At 43.0% G+C, this 21,464-nt stretch overlaps 1 protein-coding gene across 4 annotated transcripts in view; it reads left to right on the plus strand.

Annotated features, from left to right (window-relative positions):
- ZNF391 (zinc finger protein 391) overlaps nt 1-21,464 on the plus strand; it is a 36,797-nt gene that overhangs the window by 11,417 nt on the left and 3,916 nt on the right. Inside the window, exons 1-3 of one of the 4 annotated variants that reach the window (XM_055390499.2) lie at nt 10,099-10,534; nt 10,953-11,084; nt 20,925-21,033. The gene's annotated coding sequence lies outside the window, so the exon portion shown is untranslated. Of the gene's footprint in view, nt 1-10,098; nt 10,535-10,952; nt 11,085-12,708; nt 21,034-21,464 lie in introns of those variants that run through there. The other 3 variants (XM_004043452.4, XM_019029349.4, XM_055390500.2) reach the window with 3 other exon arrangements.

Consider the following 21,464-nt stretch of genomic DNA (forward strand, 5'->3'; position numbering starts at 1 on the left):
TGGGTTTGAAGCTGCAGTGAACTATAACTGTGCCACTGCACTCTAGCCTGGGTGACAAGAGCACAACTCTTGTCTCTAAAAAAAAAAAGTGTATATTCCTCTCTCTATATTCATATGAATCATAGATTCTACAATGAAAATTTATGTTGTGGTTTATTTGAACCCTTGCTCTTGGTATTTGTAACAACTGATTTTGCAAATGAAAACCAGCATTACTGACCTTTACATACTCAAACTGCTTCACATGCCAGTTGTTACAGCTGTGCTAAAACTACAAGGTCATTAACCCAACAATAGATGAAATGAAATTTTATTTGTATTTTCCATTTATTGTCACTGTAAATTTTATTTGTATTTTCCATTTATTGTCACCTAAAGTAGAGAGAAATAATTTTAGTATATTATTGCTATGTCTGTTTGGTGGTGTTACACTTGTTGCAGTGCCATATAATTTGGAGTATACTTTGTTAGACTTGAACTTACACTGATTAACAGTCACCTAAAACTAAACAAAAATAAATATAAAGGGAAGAGCACAGTATTTTTTGTGATGGGAAAGCAGAATAAATCAAGTTTTCCAGTTCTACCATATTTAGGTCATTTCTCTTCCTCCTATGTTGTAGGTATCTCAAGGAAACTGATTTATCCTTATCTTACCTTTTAATCTAAAGCCCAGTCAGTCTCTTAAAATGACATGATCTCACTTAATGTGAATAACTACGATTAAAAACTCCAGGAGAACCCAGTCACCAGGGGACCCCCCCATACTTTTGTGAGTTTTACCTCCAGGAATTCAGCAAAATGAGTATCAGAGAAAATTCCTCTCATGCTTCTAGCAGAGGGAATGAGAAAAGGAACCATTTTGAAATATGCCACAGCATTCTGTACTTCTCAACAAGGTCAGCCCTCAAAAACAATCTATTTAACCAGAGCCTAACCTGCTGGGCTTTTATCAGGGCCTAACAGACCTTAGGAAATGGAAATACCCAACTTCAGTCATCTCTAGCCTCCCACATGGAAGAAAGGAAATACCCAACTCTAACCCACTCTAGTCATCCTGTCCCACCAAAGGGGGTAGGGGAAACTGAGAAAGGTGTGAAGTTCCCAATCCAGAGACATAGTCTTGACCAAAAGACCGAGACCTACTCAGAGAACTATAGAATGCTTCCCCTTCCCCTATACCTTGATACCACATTTCTTTTTTTTTTTTTTTTTTTTTTGAGACGGAGTCTCGCTCTGTCGCCCAGGCTGGAGTGCAGTGGTGCAATCTCGGCTCACTGCAAGCTCCGCCTCCCGGGTTCACGCCATTCTCCTGCCTCAGCCTCCCGAGTAGCTGGGACTACAGGCGCCCGCCACTGCACCCGGCTAATTTTTTGTATTTTTAGTAGAGATGGGGTTTCACCGTGGTCTCGATCTCCTGACCTCGTGATCCGCCCACCTCGGCCTCCCAAAGTGCTGGGATTACAGGTGTGAGCCACCGCGCCCGGCCTTGATACCACATTTCTAAAGGCATGGGGATGGTTGCTTGAGCCCAGGAGTTAAAGACCAGTCTGGGCAACATAGTAAGATCTCGTCCATGCAGAAAAATTAGTCAGGTAGAGTGATATGTGCCTATAGTCCTAGTGTGTCTGGAATTGGTGGGTTCTTGGTCTCACTGACTTCAAAAACGAAGCCGCGGACACTCGCGGTGAGTATTACAGGCCGCGTGTCCGGAGTTTGTTCCTTCTGATGTTCCAATAAATTGGGAGTTTCCTCGTTCTAGTGGGTGCATAGCCTGGCGGCTCAGGAGTGAAGCTGCAGACCTTCGCGGTGAGTATTACAGCTCTTAAGGCAGCACGTCTAGAGTTGTTCGTTTCTCCCGGTGGGTTCGTGGTCTCGCTGGCTTCAAGAGTGAAGCTGCAGACCTTCCCGGTGAGTTTTGTAGCTCACAAAGACAGTATGGACCCAAAGAGTGAGCAACAACAAGATTTAATGCAAACAGTGAAACAACAAACTTCTACAGTGTGGAAGGGGTTGCCACTGCTGGCTCGGGCAGCCTGCTTTTATTCTGTTATCTGGCCCCACCCACATCCTGCTGATTGGTAGAGCCAAGTGGTCTGTTTTGACAGGGCGCTTTTTGGTGCGTTTGCAATCCCTGAGCTAGACACAAAGGTTCTCCACGTCCCCACCAGATTAGCTAGATACAGAGGGTTGACACAAAGGTTCTCCAAGGCCCCACCTGAGTAGCTAGATACAGAGTGTCGATTGGTGCATTCACAAACCCTGAGCTAGACACAGGGTGCTGATTGGTATGTTTACAAACCTTGAGTTAGATACAGAGTGCCGATTGGTGTATTTACAATCCCTGAGCTAGACATAAAGGTTCTCCACGTCCCCACCAGACTCAGGGGCCCAGCTGGCTTCATCCAGTGGATCCCGCACCAGGGCTGCAGGTGGAGCTGCCTGCCAGTCCCGCGCAGTGCGCCCACACTCCTCAGCCCTTGGGTGGTCGATGGGACTGGGCGCCGTGGAGCAGGGGGCGGTGCTCACTGGGGAGGGGTGGGCCGCACAGGAGCCCACGGAGGGGGTGGGAGGCTCAGGCATGGTGGGCTGCAGGTCCCGAGGCCTGCGCCGCGGGAAGGCAGCTAAGGCCCGGCGAGAAATCGAGCGCAGCGCCGGTGGGCTAGCACTGCTGGGGGACCCAGTACACCTTCCGCAGCCGCTGGCCCGGGTGCTAAGCCCCTCATTTCCCGGGGCCGGCAGGTGCTCCCAGTGCGGGGCCCACCAAGCCCACGCCCAACCAGAACTCCAGCTGGCCCCCAAGTACCACGCGCAGCCCCGGTTCCCGCTCGCGCTTCTCCCTCCACACCTCCTCACAAGCTGAGGGAGCCGGCTCCGGCCTTGGCCAGCCCAGAAAGGGGCTCCCACAGTGCAGCGGCGGGCTGAAGGGCTCCTCAAGTGCCGCCAAAGTGGGAGCCCAGGCAGGGGAGGCGCCGAGAGTGAGCAAAGGCTGTGAGGACTGCCAGCACGCTGTCACCTCTCACTAGCTACTTAGGAGGCTGAGGTGGGAGGATTGCTTGACCCAGGAGGAGGAGGCTGCAGTGAGCCATGACAGTGCCACTGCACTGCAGCCTGAGTGACAGAGCAAAACTCTGTCTCAAAAAAAGTTTTAGGCAGGGCATGGTGGCTCACACCTGTAGTCCCATCACTTTAGGAGGCCAAGACAGGCAGATTACCTGAGGTCAGAAGTTTGAGACCAGCCTGGCCAACATGGTGAAACCTTGTCTCTACTAAAAATACAAAAATGAGCCGGGCTGTGGTGGCATGTGCCTGTAATCCTAGCTACTCGGGAGGCTGAGGCAGGAGAATTGCTTGAACCTGGAAGGCGGAGGTTGCAGCGAGCCGAGATCGGGGCTGCTGCACTCCAGCCCGGGCGACAGAGCAAGACTCCATCTCAAAAAAAAAAAAAAAAAAAAGGCCAGCTGCGTTGGCTCACGCCTGTAATCCCAGACTTTGGGAGGCCAAGGCAAGCAGATCACCTGAGATCAGGAGTTCGAGAGGAACCTGGCCAACATGGTGAAACCCCGTCTCTGCTAAAAATACCAAAAATTAGCCGGGTGTAGTGATGGGCGCCAGTAATCCCAGCTGCTTAGGAGGCTGATTTATCACTATAGGAGGCTGAGACAGGAGAATCGCTTGAACCCGGGAGGCGGAGGTTGCAGTGAGCTGAGACAGCGCCATTGCACTCCAGCCTGGGCAACAAGAGGGAAACTCCGTCTCAAAAAATAAATAAATAAATAAATAAATAAATAAATAAATAAATAAATACAGAAGTTTTTAAAAAGTGGTCTATTTACAGCAGTTCTTTTACTCAGCACAGCATTTCCAGATATCAAGAAAATACGAAAAAGGCAAAAAATAAAACAAAACAAATACAAATACACACAGACAGTTTGAAGAGGAAGAACAAGCATCAGAACCAGACTCACATATGGTAGGGATGTTAGAATTCTCATACCAGAAATTTGAAACAACGATGATTAAGATGATTAAGATGCTAAAGTTTCTGATGGGTAAAGTAGACACCATACAAGAATAGATAGGTAATGTAAGCACAGAAATATAAATTATAAGAACCAGAAAGAAATGCTAGAGATCAAAAGCACTGTAACAGAAATGAAAATGATTTTGATGGCCTTATTGGTAGACTAGACATGGCAGAAAAAAGAATCTCTGATCTTGTTGTTTATCCCAATAGAAAGCATCAAAATTGAAAAGCAGGCTGAGCACGGTGGCTCACACTTGTAATCCCAGCACTTTGGGAGGCCAAGGTGGGCAGATCACTTGGGGTCAGGAGGTCAAGACCAGCCTGGCCAACATGGTAAAACCCCATCTCTACCAAAAATACAAAAATTAGCTGGGCATGGTGGTGCATGCCTGTAGTCCCAGCTACTCAGGAGGCTGAGGCAGGAGAAGCGCTTGAACACAGGAAGCAGAGGTTGCACCGAGCCGAGACTGTGCCACTGTATTCCAGCCTGGGCAACAGAGCCAGACCCTGTCTCAAAAAAAAAAAAACCAAAACACAAAATTGAAAAGCAAAGAGAACAAATTCTGAAAAAAGAGAATATTTAAGGACTGGGACAACTACAAAAAGTATAACATATGTATAATAGGAATACCAAAAAAAGAAGAAAGACACCGAGAGAGACAAAGACAGGGGGTGGGGAAGGAAGGAATAAAGAAAGAGTAAAAATATTTGAAACAGTAATGACTGAGAATTCTCCCAAATTAATGTCAGATATCAAACCACAGATCAAAGTGGCTTAGAGAACACTGAGCAAAATAAATGCCCAAAAAACTACACCTAGTGGCTTGGTCAATTTGAGTCACTATAACAAATTCTCATAGACAAGTTGCCTTATTAACAAAAGAAATTTATTTCTTACACCTCTGGGTTCTGAAAGTCTGAGATCAGGGTGACAACATATTTGGATTTGGGTGAGGGCCCTCTTCTGGGTTGCAGACTGCCAAACTCCTGTATCTTCACATAGTGGAGAGCAGAGAAAGGAAATAAGCTCTCTCATGACTCTTATAAGGGCACTAATCCTATTAATGAGGGCCCCACCCACATGGCCTCATCTAATCCTAGTTACTTCCTAAAGGCCTCATCTCCTAATAATATCACATTGAGGGGTAGGGTTTCAACTTATAAATTTTGGGGAGACACAAACATTTAGTCCAGAACACCTAGGGATAACATTTTTAAGCTACAGAAAATCAAAATTAAAGAAAAATCCTGGAAGAAGTCATAGTGGGGGAATAACAGCTTATATATAGAGGAGTAAAGATAAGATTTACATCTGACTTCTCAAAAACCATGCAAAGAAGAAGAGAGTGGAGTGAAATATTTAAATGTTTAGAGATTAAAAACCACCTATTAGAATTCTATACTCTGGAAAAATCATCCTTCAAAAGTTGAGGAAAAATAAAGACTTTCTCAGAGAAACAAAAGTTTAAGGAATTTGTTGCCAGTAGACTTGTCTTGCATGAAATGTTAATATAACTTCTTTAGGGAGAAGGACAATAACAGAAGTTAAAACTCGGAAATATATATACATAAAGAACATGGGCTGGGTGTGGTGGCTCAAGCCTGTAATCCCAGCACTTTGGGAGGCTGAGGTGGGCAGATCACTTGAGGCCAGGAGTTCGAGACCAGCCTGGCCAACATGGTGAAACCCTGTCTCTACTAAAAATACAAAAATTAGCCTGGTTTGGTGGTGCATGCCTGTAATCCCAGCTACTCAGGAGGCAGAGGCACAAGAATTGCTTGAACCTGGGAAGTGAAGGTTGCAGTGAGCCAAGATCACACCACTGCACTCCAGCCTGGGCGACAGAGCGAGACTCTATCTCAAAAAAAAAAAAAAAAAAAAGAGAGAGAGAGAGAATGAATAAGTAAAGGTAAAATAAAAGCATTTTTCTTATTGTTAGTTGATGTACTATAGCCAATTTTTAATTGACCTAAAAGTTTGCTCAAAATTATAACAATAATGTATTTACTCAATGATATATATATTCAATTACATATACACACACTGTTATGTATTCTTCTGTATGTGCAAAATGAGTGACAGCAATGAACCAAGGAACAGAAAGAAAAAATTAGAATTATTTTGTTATTGGCCAGGTGCTGTGGCTCATGCCTGTAATCCCAGCACTTTGGGAGGCCGAGGCAGGCAGACCACCTGAGGTCAGGAGTTCGAGACCAGCCTGGCCAACATGGCGAAACCCCGTCTCTACTAAAAGTACAAAAATTAGCCGGGCATGTTGGCGGATACCTGTAATCCCAGCTACTTAGGAGGCTGAGGTAGGAGAAGCCTGAACACGGGAGGTGGAGGTTGCAGTGAGCCAAGATCGCGCCACTGCACTTCAACCTGGGCAACAAGAGCGAGACTCCATCTCAAAAAAAAAAAAAAGAATTTTTTTTATTATAAGGCACTTGCCATACTACCCATGAAGCTTTATAGTGTTATTTGAGAGTGGACTCAGATTAGTTGTAAATATATATTGCAAACTCTAGATTAACCACTTAGAAAAAAGAAGTATAACTAATATGCTAATAAAAAAGAAAAATAAAATCATATAAAGGGTTCAATTAAAACAAAAAAAGTCAGAAAAAAGTGGTAGACAAAAATAAGAACAAGAACAAAGGCAACAAATAGAAAACAGTTAACAAGCGTAGTAGATATTAATCCAACTATATCAATAATACTTTCAACATCAGTGGTCTAAATGCACCATTTTAAGGCAGAGATTGTGAAGAAATAATATATGTTGTCTACAAGAAACTCACTTTAAAGATAAAGACACATATAGATTAAAAGTAAATCAATAAAGTTATACCATACTAACACTAATCAAAAGAAAGCAGAAGTAGCTATATTAATTTCAGACAGAGCAGACTTCAAAGCAAGGAGAGCTATCAGGGATAAAAAAGGGAATTATGTAATGAGAAAAGGGTTCTCTAAGAAGACATAATCCTTAATATGTATGCACCTAAAAACAGACTTTCAAAATACATGAGGCAAAAACTGATAGAACTTCAAGAAGGAAGAGATGCATCTATTATCACAGAAATCTCAAAAATTCTTTATCAGAAATGGACATATCCAGGAAGCAGAAAATCAGTAAGGATATAGTTGAAATCAACAACATCATCAATCAACTAGATATAGTGGCCATCTGTAGACTTCATCCAAGAACAGCAGAATACTCTTTCTTCTCAAACTCACATGGAACATTAATCAATATAGACCATGTTCTGGGCTGTAAAACATAACTTAACAAATTTAAAAGAATAGAAATCATACAATGACTTATCTCAGATGACAATAGAGTTAACTAGAAATCAATAACAGAAAGATCATTGGAAAATCTCCCAAATACCTGGAGATTAAGCAATACACTTCTAAATAATACATGGGTCAAAGAAGAAATGCCAAGAGCAATTAAAAGATACTTCGAACTACATGAAAATGAAAACACAACTTATCAAAATTTATAGAATGCTGTGAAAGCAGTGCTTAGGGGGAATTTATGGCAATGAATATATACATATTAGAAATAGCATAAAAATACCTAGGAATAAATTTAACCAAGGAAGTGAAAGACCTGTATGCTGAATACTGCAAGACATTGCTTAAAGAAATTAAAGAAGACCTAAATAATTGGAAAGACATCCCATGTTCATGGGTTGGAAGACTAACTATTGATAAGATGATAATACAATTTGATATACAGATTCAATGTATTCCTTATAAAAATTTCAACCTTTGTTTGCAGAAATAGAAAATCCCATCCTAAAATTCATATGGAAAATCAAATTACCCTGAATAACCAATGAAAACCTTGGAGAAAAGAATAAAGTTTAAAGACACATACTTCATAATTTCAAAACTTTACACAAGCCTACAGTAACCTAAAGAGTGTGGTGCTGGAATAAGAATAGGTATATAGACCAATAAAATAGAAAAGAGAGCCCAGGAATAAACCTCACATATACGGTTGATTGATTGATTTTCAACAAGTGCCAAGACCATTCAATGGGAAATGGACAGTATTTTCAACAAATGGTGCTGGGAAAACTGGATACCCAAATGCAAAATAATAAAGTTGTAGTATTTACACCATCTACAAAAATTAACCCAAAATGGATCAAGGACCTAAATTTAAGAAGTAAAACTATAAAACTCTTAGCAGAAAACATAAAAATCTTTATTAGACAATGTAATTTTCAAGTATTGCACAGGTGATAAAAATAAATAAATGGAGCTTCATCAAAATTAAAAAGTTTTATGCATCAAAGGACACTATCAAAAGAGAGAAAAACTTCACAGACTGGGAGAAAATATTTGCAAATCATATCTGAAGAAGAATATCTGGAATATACAAAAACTCATGCAACACAACAAAACCTAATTCAAAAATAGGCAAAGGATTTGAACAGACATTTCTCCAAAGAAGACACACAAATAAGCACATGACAAGATGCTCAACATCACTAGCCATTAGGGAAATGCAAATTAAAGCCACAATGAGATAAAGCTTATACCCATTAGGATGGCTATAATACAACAACTACAACAAAACAGAAGTTAACAAGTGTTAGCAAAGATGTGGAGAACTAGAACCCTCCTGCACTGCTGATGGGAATGTAAAACGATGCAGCCATTATGGAAAACAGTTTGATGGTTCCTCAAGAAAGCTGATTACAGAGTTACCATATGATATAGCAATTCAATGCCTAGGTGTATACCCAAAGAATTGAAAACAGTGACTCAGATACTTGTACACCAATGTTCACAGCAGCATTATTCACAATGGCCAAAAGGCAGGAAACACCCAAGTGTTCAACAAGAGATTAATGGATAAACAAAATATTAAGTATGTATATTTATACACTGTTTATGTATAAACGCACACATATACACAAAGGAATATTATTTAGCCATTAAAAGGCATGAAGCATACATGCTGCGGTATGAATGAACCTTGAAAACTTTATGCTAATTAAAAATAATCCAGACATAAATAGACAAATATTGTATTATTTTACTTATATGGCATATCTAGAACAGGCAAATTCATAGAAACACAGTGTAAAATAAAGGTTACCAGGGACTGTGGGGAGCAGGGAATAGAGACTGCTCAATGGGCATCTTTAGGGATGACGAAAATGTTCTAGAATTAGATAGTGACGGTGCTGTTGTGAATACGCTAAAAACTTTACTGTATGACTTGAAAATGGTAACTTTAATGTTGTGCATAGTTTACCACAGTTTGAAAGTGTTTTTAATTTTTAAAAATAGGAAATGATAAAATTAGATTTTATCTAGTTCTTTCCAGCTTTATAATTTGGATACTGCTTCCTCCAGCTTTATAATTTGGATCCTGCTCCTTTGTACTTCATGGCTCATGCTTTATACTTACTTGATGTTTCTATGGTACTTGTGCACAGCTGTCATGTATCAGACCTGCAGTTTTGCACATGCTTTCCACTCTTCTAGTTCCTCAACTATTTGTAAGGTTGCCCTCCTCTATGTTTTCCATTAAATCTTCCATTAGTCAAACCACTCCAGTGTCCCTCGTTCCGTAAGTTTCCCCTGCTCTGAACTCCCAGGGCATATTGTGCAACTTCATTACCTTATATTAAAATTATCTGGAATTTTAAAAAATCTACTAGATTAGGGTAGTGTCCTGATTTTATCCATCTTTTTCTTTTGGTGAAATTTGAGACATGTCTTGCATTTAACAGTATTTAAGCAACTAGATTGTGCAACGGAGCCAGTTTCTCCAGACAGGCTGGAGAGACCACCTGCATCAGAATTATCTGGGGTGCCCCTTGAAAATGCAATGTTCCAGGCCAACGAGTCAATCTCGGAGTGTAAATCTTGTGAAGCTGTATTTTAACAAGCTCACTTGGTGATTTATTTGTGTACGCTATTTAAAACTCTGTGAACCACCGGTCTAGGCTATACTTTGCAGTGTATTAAGGTGGTCTTCGGCACCTCTCGCAGACCCCCTTCCTCTTGCCTCTAGCGCCAACCTCTCAGCCTCTCACATACCAGGGGAGGGGCTTTGCAAAACCTTCCACGAAAGTGAATCCCAGCACAGCCCTGCTGTCGCTGGCTCTCGGGCGCAAGCGCAGAGCTGCGACCGCTGCTGATACGTTGCTCATTCTCAGTGTGGTCTCTGTTTTGCAACTGGTCGTCCGCGTCAGGAGACTTAGGTCCAGGCGACTGCCCAGACAATGACTGGTCCCGCATACCGAGCAGAGCGTGATCAGCAGCAGTCTGAGTGGAAGAGTGCCTGTGATCTTAGGAAACCTGATGGGCGTTGGAGCAGCGGTTCGACGCGTGGGTTTCTCTTTAATCCTTCCGACTTCCCCAAGCCCCGCGCACTCAGGTTCCGCTCCAAGTGCGGGACCCGCCCGGGGTGTGTCGGGGGTCCTCGGCCGGAGGCGGCCGGTGAGTGGGGCTTACAGGGCCCCGGGACCAAGGTGGGTGCTCTTGGAGGTTCTGGAAAGCGGAAACACGGTTTCTTCGAAGGAAACGGGCGAAAGGGTCGCGGGTGGTTTGGCTGCAGGTCGGGTCAGGAGGCACCTCCACGGTTGGGACGCCGCGTGGTGTGGGGTCAAGAAGCCCCCAGCGCTCGTCTCACTGGCGGGCCAGCCTAGTCCCTCTGCGGCAGTGACAGCCAGTGTTTTTCCCCGGGTGTATCCCTGGGAGATGAAAAAGAGCAGGGTTGCTCCCTGCTTCCCCTCTAGGTGGGCGAGGGAGGGCTTCGGTACTGGGGTGTTTGCCAGGTGCTTACTGAGTGCAGGCACTGCTCCAAGAGTTTTTACCTGCATTAACTCATTTAATCCTTGCATCAACCCTATGAAATAATGTTAAACTATTATTATGCCCATGTTACAGATAAGGAAATTGAGGCACACAGAGATGAAGTACTTGCTCGGCCGGGCGCAGTGGCTTACGTCTGGAATCCCAGCACTTTGGGAGGCCAAGGCGGGCGGATCACCTGAGGTCGAGACCAGCTTGGCCAATACGGTGAAACCCGTTCTCTACTAAAAATACAAAAATTAGGTGGGAGTGGTGGCGCGCGCCTGTAATCCCTGCTACTCGGGAGGCTGAGGCAGGAGAATCACTTGTACCCGGGAGGCGGAGGTTGGAGCGAGCAGAGACCACGCCACTGCACTCCAGCGTAGGCAACAAGAGTGAAACTCCGCGCCCCTCCCCCCCAAAAAAGAGAGGTACTTGCTTAAGTTACAGAGGCTAGTGAGTGCCAGTCCTTAGTTTATGTTTCTGATGATGAAGGTTGGTACTTGAGTAAAGTAGTTGTTAATTATTTGTTGTAGGTGTATTGACAGTTACTGTGGATCATTGTGTTTGAGTTTGTGCTTTATGTGTGAGTTTGTGCTTTGAGCCAATATCTGGGAACATTGTTACCTGAAGATCACCTTTGGTAGGACAAGATTTTCTCTATTCTGTGATTAAACTGAGGCTGCCCAGGCAGTTCTGCTGATTGCTTTGTGGATTGGCAAAGGCTCCAGGAAGCAATCAACCTAGTGCCACAAAACAAAGCACCCAGAGAAGCCCTATTCCTGACCCTTCAAAACCTTCTTCCTTCTGAAGGGGGTAGAAAATAAAGAATTATCCCTGGATCAGGAATTGATTATAGGAGAGACGAGCAATGTCAAAAGAATTTTAGATAATTAGGGTAACAGTGGTGGCCAGCGCTGTTAGTGCTAGAAAGTTTGAGTCACATAAAGGAATAGCAAACCACCAGGTTGGCTAGGGCTGCAGCATGTTGTGACCACTTAAGAGAATAATGATTTTGTAGGGATACAGTATCCAGAGAGCAGTAAGGTGACTCAAATAATGAAAGTATGAGGAAGAAAGGAGAAAAGGAGAGGCAACTTTCCACATCATGGTGGAGGAATCCCTTGGATGGACTCTGGATAAAGGTATAGCCCTAGCCTCCTGGCCTCTCTGAAATATGTTTGGGGGCTATCCCTGAAACTTTTGTCACATCCGCTAGACTTCCTTTTCCCATCTTATATACATCCTCCAAAGCCAGGAAAAAGAATGCATCTCTCCATGCTCTAGAGCAACAGCTGCTGAAGGGAGCCTCATAAATCCTCTGACAGCATCTTTCCTTAAACATACACCATCACAGTTTTCAAATTCATTGATGTGAGATGAGCACAGCAATAGCATCATCTCCCTTATACTATATATGATATTCTTTATTGTAAATGTTTTGCCATAGTTTAACTTGCAGTATTGATGAAAGCTTTGTAAGAAAAGACAAGCACATGCTAGTAATGGTGTTTTATAATGTGGAACAAGATTTTTCAGAAAAGTGACTTGACCAAGGAAGTGCAGCTGTAAGCAGTGTCATCTGTCTTCTATTTTGACCCTCAGGAAGAAGTAAGGGGACTAGTGCCGTAGTGTCTTTGAACTCATACCCCATATGAAGAGAACGTCAAAGAGGCTGGATCACCTAAAGGGTTTAGAGAAAGTTTGGAATTGGCTCAGATCTGTCTTTTATCATAAAAGATGAACTTGAAACCCAGACATAAGTGTCCATTGTCATTTTCTTTATATCTGAGAGGAGATGGGATTACTTTGGGGCATTCATTGTGCTTTTTTTTTTTTTTTCTTTTTTGAGACAGAGTTTCGCTCTTGTCGCTCAGGCTGGAGTGCAATGGTACTATCTTGGCTCACTGCAACCTCCGCCTGCTGGGTTCAAGCGATTCTCCTGCCTCAGCCTCCTGAAGTAGCTGGGATTACAGGTGCCCACCACCACATCCAGCTAATTTTTTTGTATTTTTGGTTGAGACAGGGTTTCCCCATGTTGGCCAGGCTGGTCTTGAAATCCTGACCTCAGGTGATCCACCTGTCTTGGCCTCCCAATCATTACTTCTTAATCCTTAGGGTTGCATTCAACAGGCTAGATGTGGACATTACTAGACAGAGGTTCTGGATGCCTTGGACTATGACCTTTGCCCATTTCTGCCTTTCATTAAAAATAAAACCAAGAGGAGGCAGAAGATGGAAAGGCAACTGTCTACCTCTCCATAAGATCCATATTCCACATGAGTTAAGTATTCTTCCCTCTTTTCTGAACGTGTGTTTCATCATGCCAACCAGAGACACATTTATTTCTCTTTTAAAGGAACTTCCCTTCTTAGATGAGTCTGCCAAATTTTGCCAAGGGGACTATTCTTTATTTGCCTGTTGACTGTCCTTAATATCTTCAACACTCCCTCACTCTAATTCATCATTAGATGATTAATGAACACAGGCTTTTTTTGGCCTATTTCTTGAATGGTTTCATCTGAAACATGGACCTTGAGATCTTACATGTCTCCGAGGATTTGAAAAAAGGTAGATTCATTCTAGTTCTCTCCCCTTAGTCTAAGCAGATGGCTATGTGCCTCAAAGTTTGGGATCTAAAGTTAAACTACTAGGTATCCGATAGCTTTGGACCAATCAAGTACAGCATCTTCATTTTGCAGGTGAGGAGACACAAAACCAGATTGTTTATTTTTCCCTGGTTTCTATATAGCTACCAATGGAGCTATAACCAAAATCCAGATTACCTAGTCAGTGCCTATAGCTCTGGGCCTCTATCTGATGTTTCCCTGAATTGTGCTGAGGATGCCACTTGAACTTCAGTGGAGGCCAGAGACTTTATTGATTTTATTTTTTTTGAGATGATGGAGTCTTGCTCTGTCGCCCAGGCCAGAGTGCAGTGGTACAGTCTTGGCTCACTGCAACCTCTAACTCCCGGGTTCAAGCAATTCTTCTGCCTCAGCCTCCTGAGTATCTGGCACTACAGGTGCGTGCCACCACGACTGGCTAATTTTTATATTTGTATTAGAGACGGGGTTTCACCATGTTGGGCTGGTCTCGAACTCCTGACCTCAGGTGATCTGCCTACCTCGGCCTCCCAAAGTGCTGGGATTATAGGTATGAGCCAAAGCCAGAGACTTTACTCCATAGGTTACATAGATAGGGCTGTTAGTGTGGCTGAGATTTACTGCAGCCTTTCAGGGACTGGGTCTGGGAGGCAGTCACTCTCTATACCCCTACAGCACTCTGAAGTCAAGATCATGCTGATAGCCTTCTGACATCAGTGGAGTTTAGTTTCTTGGCCATTTAGAGGCCGCTAAACAGAAAGTGTGATTCAGGCATTCTTTCCCTGTCCGTTGAGAAGCAACACATACTGTATAGTATAATGAGTTTGAATCTAGAATGTATTACTTGGCCTTGTGCCAAATTACTTAACTTCTCTGTACTTCACACTATTTTTTTGTATTGCAGGAATAATAATAATTCCCCTCAGAGTTATTGTGAACAATAAATGAGTCAATATTCATACAATTCTTAGAATAGGCAGGCCCAAAGAAAGGCCATTTCTGGAGACTGTACTTCCAAGTTAGATTCCTTTCACAAGTTATTTTTTCATTTTTTCTAGGTAGAAAGTTTCCCTAGTGGAGTTTGTATGTGTCTATCATATGTGTCACATGCACAAACACATCTAATGCATAATACAGTTGTATATATAATGAGCTTATTTGAAATGAAGAAACAACTACACTTTGAGACTCTTGCACTGTACAGTATGATATGGCTTGAATATGTGTCTCCACCAAATCTCAAGTTGTATTGTAACCCTGACAATGAGGTGATTGGATCTTACAGGTTGATACCTCAGAGCTTGGTGCTGTTCTTGTGATAATGCATAAGTTCTCATGAGATCTGGTTGTGTAAAAGTGTGTGATACCTCTCCACCTCTTCTCCTGCTTTTGCCATGTGATGTGCCTTATCCCCCTTTGCCTTCCACCATGAGTAAAAGCTCCCTGAGGCCCCCCCAGAAGCTGAGCAGATGCCATCACCATGGTTGTACAGCCTGAAGAACTGTGAGCCAGTTAAACCTATTTTCTTTATAAATTACCCAGACTCAAGTATTTCTTTATAGCAATGCAAGAATGGCCTAATACAGCAAATTGGCACTGAGGAGCTGGCTTGGCTATAAAGATATTTAAAAATGTGAAAGGAACTTTGGAACTGGGTAACAGGCAGAGGGTGGAAGAGTTTGGAGGGCTCAGAAGATGGGAAGATGAGGGAAAGTTTAGAATTTCTTAGAGACTGGTTAAATGTTTGTGACAAAAATGCTGATAGTGACATGGACAGTGAAGTCCAGGCTGACAAAGTCTCAGATGGCAATGAGGAACTTACTGGGAACTAAAGCAAAGGTCATGTGTGTTATGCCTTAGCAAAGAACTTGGTTGCCTTGTGCCCCTGCCCTAGGGATGTGTGGAAGTTTGCACTTCAGAGTGTTGATTTAGGGTATCTGACAGAAGAAATTTTTAAGCAGCAAAGGAAGATGTAGCCTGGCTCTTTCTAACAGTCTATCTGTCCTCAGATGTAGAAGCAAAGAAATGATTTAAAGTTGGAAGTTATATTTAAAGGGGAAGCAGAGCATAAAAGTTTGGAAAATTTGCAGAGGAAAAAAAAAAAAAGCTTTTTCAGCAGAGAAATTCAAGCAGGCCATGGAGCAACCACTTGCTAGAGAGAGTTGCATAACTAAAAATGAGCCAAGTGCTAATAGTCAAGAAAATAGGAAAAAGGCCTCAAAGGCATTTCAGAGATCTAAGAGGCGATGCCTCCCATCATGGGCTCAGAGGCCCAGGAGGACTTAAGGATTTCAGAGCCAGATCCTGGGTCCCACTGCCCTGCACCACTGCAGGAGGCTGCTCCTAAATCCTGGTTGCTCAGGCTTCAGCCATGGTTCCAATGGGCCCAGGTACAGCTCAGGCTGCTGCTGTGGAGGGTAGAAGCTGTAAGCCTTGGTGGCTTCCATGTGGTGTTAAGCCTGTGGATATGCACAGTGCAAAAGTGAAGGAGGCTTGGAAGCCTCTGCCTAGAGTTAAGAGGATGTATGAGAAGGCCTGGGTGTCCAGGCAGAAGCCTGCTGTAAGGGGCAGAAGCCCCTTTAGAGAACCTCTACTAGGGCAGTCCAGAGGGGAAATGTGGAGTTGGAGGCCCCACACAGGGTCCCCACTGGGGCACTGCCTGGTGGAGCTGTGGGAAGGGGGCCACCATCCAGACCCCAAAATGGCAGATCCACCAGAAGCTTAGACTCTGTGCTTGGAAAAGCCACAGGCACTCAACAACCTGGGAGAGCAGCGTGGGGCTGAACTCTGCAAAGCCACAGAAGTGGAACTGCCCAAGGCCTTGGGAACCCACCCCTTGCACCATTGTGCCCTAGATGTGGGACATATAGGAGATTATTTTGGAGCTTTAAGATTTAATGACTGCCTTGCTGCATTTCAAGCTTGAATGGAGCCTATAGCCCCTTTCTTTTGGCTGATTTCTCCCTTTTACAATGGGAGTGTTTACCCAATGCCTGCACCTCCATTGTATCTTGGAAGTAAATAAATTGTGATTTACAGGTTCATAGGTGGAAGAAATTCATCTCCAGATGAGACTTTGGACTTGGACTTGGGACTTTTGAGTTAATGCCAGAATGACGTAAGACTTTAGGGGACTATTGAGCAGTCCCCTAAAAATACTGATTGTATTTTGCAATATGAGGACTTGAGACTTGGGGGCCAGGAGCAGAATGATATGGTTTGGATATATGTCCCCATCAAATCTCATGTTGAATTGTAATCACCAATGTTGGAGGTGAAGCCTGATGGGAGGTGATTGGATCGTGGAGGTAGATCCCTCATGGCTTGGTGCTGTCCTTGCAATAATGAGTGAGTTCTCATGAGATCTGGTGTGTAAAAGTGTGTCATCTCCCTCCCTGCCTTGCTCCTGCTTTCACTATGTGATATGCCTGCTCCCCTTTCACCTTCCGTTGTGAGTAAAACCTCCCTGAAGGCTCACCAGAAGCTGAGAAGATGCCAACACCATGCTTTTACAGCCTGCAGAACCATGAGCGAATTAAACCTCTTTATAAATTACCCATCCTCAGGTATTTCTTTATAGTAATGCAAGAACAGCCTAATACATAGTATATACACATTAGTTGATTATAGATAATCTCATATCAAATTGGCACAGTTTAACAATCATTAAAATATTAATAAGCATGAGAGTGAACTTCAAATTGGCCATATCCAAGAACTCTGTCATAGTTCTTTCTCTTGTCAGGATATTCTGCCTACTTTTAGATATCCTATATTTCAGGATTCTTCTAGTGAGACAATTTGCAAAAATCTTCAAATTTTGGATCTCCCTGGTTTCATAATGCCTCCAAAAACTAAATATTTCCTAACAATCTCTCTTCTCCAGAATGGGATATAGTATTTAATAATGTAATAATATTCCACTAAGTACAACATTCCCATTAGTTCTCATATTACCTTATGGCAGTATGGGTATTCTCAAATCTTCAGAGACTTCTGTTGGGGACAAGAACTTTTGCTTTAGTAGCTTTAGAGGCTTTGTAACTTACCTACTGGGAGATGCAGTATTCATCTGTCATGTAATTGTCAATATTTTAGTTCCACTGCACTAGAGAAGTATTTCTCTACCCTTCAGACCTACCATTCCCTTTACTATTCTGAAATAAAATTCATAGATAATACTACCTACCTACCTATGAAATAATTTCAAAAGTATCAATATGTTACCTTAACTATAATATGAAGGAGCAGGAAAAGGAAAGTGATTTATAATCGAATAATATGCATTTCAGCATGTAAATGACTGGATGAAATAGATGCTTACACCTATTAGAATCACTGAATACAACTACAAATGCAGCCTGATTTATGAATTATATTTGTGAATCTAATACCATAAGTGGTTTTATTTCCCTGAAATGGTGAAAAATTCCTAATAACATTGAAACAAAAAATGTATATTTTGGCTGGACGTAGTGGCTCATGCCTGTAATCCCAGCGCTTTAGGAGGCTGAGGTGGGCAGGTCACTTGAGCCCAAGAGTTTGATGCCAGCCTGGGCAACCTGGTGAAACCCCATCTCTACAAAAAAAATTAAAAGTTAGCCATACATGGTGGTGTGTGCCTGTAGTCCCAGATACTTAGGAGGCTGAAGTCAGAGGATCACCTGAGCCTGGAGAGGTCAAGGCTGCAGTGAACTGTAATTGTACCGCTGCACTCCAGCCTGGGTGATAGAGTGAGACCCTGTCTCAAAAAAAGAAAGAAAAAAAATGTATATTTCCTTGATTTTCCAATACATATAAAAGCTATGCAAAATACTTTGTATGTATGCATAAAGTGTTACTAGGTTTTAGTTTCAGGTAATTATTAACAACTTTTTTGAAAGTCAGGTAGGATAAATGACAGTTCTTTGTTCTGCAGGAATGTCTATCATCCCTGGCCCCCATTAAATTCTAATAGTACTATCCAATCATTGTGACAACCCAAAATAACCTCACAAATTCTCCAGAGTCTCCCTAGGATGCCATCTTGAGGATCACTGTAATAAAAGAGAGAGGTTATAGTGAACTGACAATAAAATAATGTGTTAGGCCATTCTTGCATTGCTATGGAAATGAAATACCTGAGACTGGGTAATTTATAGAGAAAATAGATTTAATTGGCTTACATTTCTGCAGGCTGTGCAAGCATTTCTCCAGCATCTGCTTCTGGTGAGGGCCTCAGGAACTTTCCAATTATGGTGGAAGGTAAAGGGGGAGCAAGCATGTCACATGGTAAGAGCAGGGGCAAGAGACAGCAAGGGAGGGGAGGTCCCAAACTTTTAAGCAACTAAATCTCACATGAACTAACTGAGGAAGAACTCACTTATCACCAAGAGGATGCTGCTAAACCAATCAGGAGGAATCTGCCCCCATGATCCAACCATCTCCCACCAGGCCCCACTTCCAACATTGGGAATCACATTTTTTTCTTTTTTTCAGGGGAGGCTGGGGAGGAATCACATTTCAGCCTGAGATTTGGAGGGAACAAATATCTAAACCATATCAAATAACAATGGAGGAGCTTAAGGATCTGAGCTACAAGAATGGAAGCCAGCCAAGGTAGCAGTAAGGCCAATTCCTATTAAGGAATGTTGGCATCATAAAGTATGCAATTGGATCTTTTTTTTTGTGAGACGGAATCTCACTCTGTCGCCCAGGCTGGAGTGCAGCGGTGCGATCTCGGCTCACTGCAACCTCTGCATCCCAGGTTCAAGCAATTCTCCAGCCTCAGCCCCCCAAGTAGCTGGGATTACAGGCATGCACCACCATGCCCAACTAATTTTTGTATTTTTAGTAGAGATGGGGTTTCACCATGTTGGCCAGGCTGGTCTCAAACTCCTGACCTCAACTGATCCACCCGCCTCAGCCTCCCAGAGTGTTGGGATTACAGGCATGAGCCACTGCGCCCTCCAGCAATTGGATCTTAATGTGAGATTCTACAATAAGAAATTCTGACTCCTGCATCAACCCAGTAGCAGGGCTTTTTATCTTCCCTGTTTTCAGTTGAAAGGCATGTTCTTGGCAAAGCTGAACACAGACAGCATCATCATGTTATTTGAGGTTCTCCATGCATGGCTTCTTGGCACATATCCTCCAAGGCTAACCTCTACATCTGAGAGGTCCCAGTCTATGAGAAAGGAAAGATTTTTATGAAGCCAGATTAACTCCCTAATCTCATGGATATCAAATTATGCTGTGAGCAGAAATATTTGGGGAACTGTTATACAGTTCATTGCCTCCTTTAATACACAAGGACTCCAAGTGAATTAACAAGAGGAGGGGTTAAACAAGCTTTAATGAGGAAATTTAGAGTCCAGGGATGGGCAAGAAGAAAAGGCACAGGTTCCCAGATCTTCCTATTTTCCTGACAAAGGCTGCTGGAGCCAGGGTACTCTGCTGGACACTCTGATAGGTTGGTGTTCCAGGAGAGGTCCTTGCTGCCCTGTTGCTCTCCCTTCTTATAATACAAGTAGAAAACAACATTGTCAGTGTGGACATAAACACACTACTTGGTGCCAGGCAATATGAATGTGAGGTGTTTGCTTTTTAAACAAGAGTTGGCCGGGCGCAGTGGCTCACGCCTGTAATCCCAGCACTTTGGGAAGCTGGGGCGGGTGGATCACGAGGTCAGGAGATCGAGACCATCCTGGCTAACACAGTGAAACCCCGTCTCTACTAAAAATACAAAAAATTAGCCGGGGCGTGGTGGCGGGCGCCTGTAGTCCCAGCTACTCGGGAGGCTGAGGCAGGAGAATGGTGTGAACCCGGGAGGCGGAGCTTGCAGTGAGCCGAGATCGCGCCATTGCACTCGAGCCTGAGCAACAGAGGGAGACTCCATCTCAAAACAAAACAAAACAAAACAAGAGTCATCTGGGAAAGCTAGCTGTCTAGTACCTGGGAAGCTTGAGATCTTTGGTAAGTTTCAGCCCCTCTGTAGAGAGAAGGGGCCTCCTGTCCTATGGAAAGCTGAGTTTCTGTTTTATACCCGCCTGCTGTGAGAAGAATGTTAGGGGGCAGAAGATAGTCCAAGTTAGCACTTTGTTCAAGCAACCTAGACTGTATTTCTAAGGCTCTTTCTGGACATTCAACTTGTCAAGTCACATGAACGTATTAAAATACAAATGCCTGGGTCCCATCAGACTTGCTAGGTCCAAAGCAAGGTTCAGATATCTGGAGTAACAAGTGTCATAAGTAATTCTGATGTGTATGTGTGTATGTATGTAACCTGTGTGTGTATGTAACCCATCTTTTGGCATCTAATTTTAGTCCCTTTCAGAGACTCATTTTCTCCAGCCCCTCCTGCCATAGACCCTGTGAAAGCTCACGCTACCTTTTCTATAGATAAAAACACTGAGATTGAGCTCTGAATAGCTCTGTGTCTTCAGCACCAGCAGCCTTGTGTTAAATCGTTTCTAATCTGCAGGAACCCCAGCATGTTAATTGAACTTGATCACCCAGTTGAAGGAAGAATAATAGTAGATGTTGGATCTTCAGGAAGCTGAAGAGGGCAGTGCCCAGAAATACCTGTCTTGGTGAGTAGTGTCATAAGAAGACCAGCAATTTGATGTTGAGAAGATGAGATCTAGTCCAAGCCCTTGCAATTTGTTGCGTCATGTAGGCAAGTGACTCAGTCTGTTTTCTATCTGTCAGATGAGTGGGTTGGCCTAGATGATGTCTAAGTTCTGCTAAATCTCTGATAGTCTAGGACTGTAGACTTCTTTAGAAGAATACCTGAAGTATAATAATTGGAAGAAGGGTCGAGGGGCAAATGGGGATAGCAGTGTGGTCGTTACTATTTCTGAAATTTTTATTCTCTTTCAATCCCAGGAAAATGGTTGCATTCAAACTTGATCAAGTCATCTTTCTTTTTTCCATTTCTTTTTTCTACACTTGAGAGTCTTGATTCTTCTCATCCTTCTCCTTGCTCTCATTTTCCATGATTAATCAACTACCATAATAGGTC

The sequence above is a fragment of the Gorilla gorilla genome, chromosome 5, assembly GCF_029281585.2.
Source record: "Gorilla gorilla gorilla isolate KB3781 chromosome 5, NHGRI_mGorGor1-v2.1_pri, whole genome shotgun sequence".
NCBI lineage: Eukaryota > Metazoa > Chordata > Mammalia > Primates > Hominidae > Gorilla > Gorilla gorilla.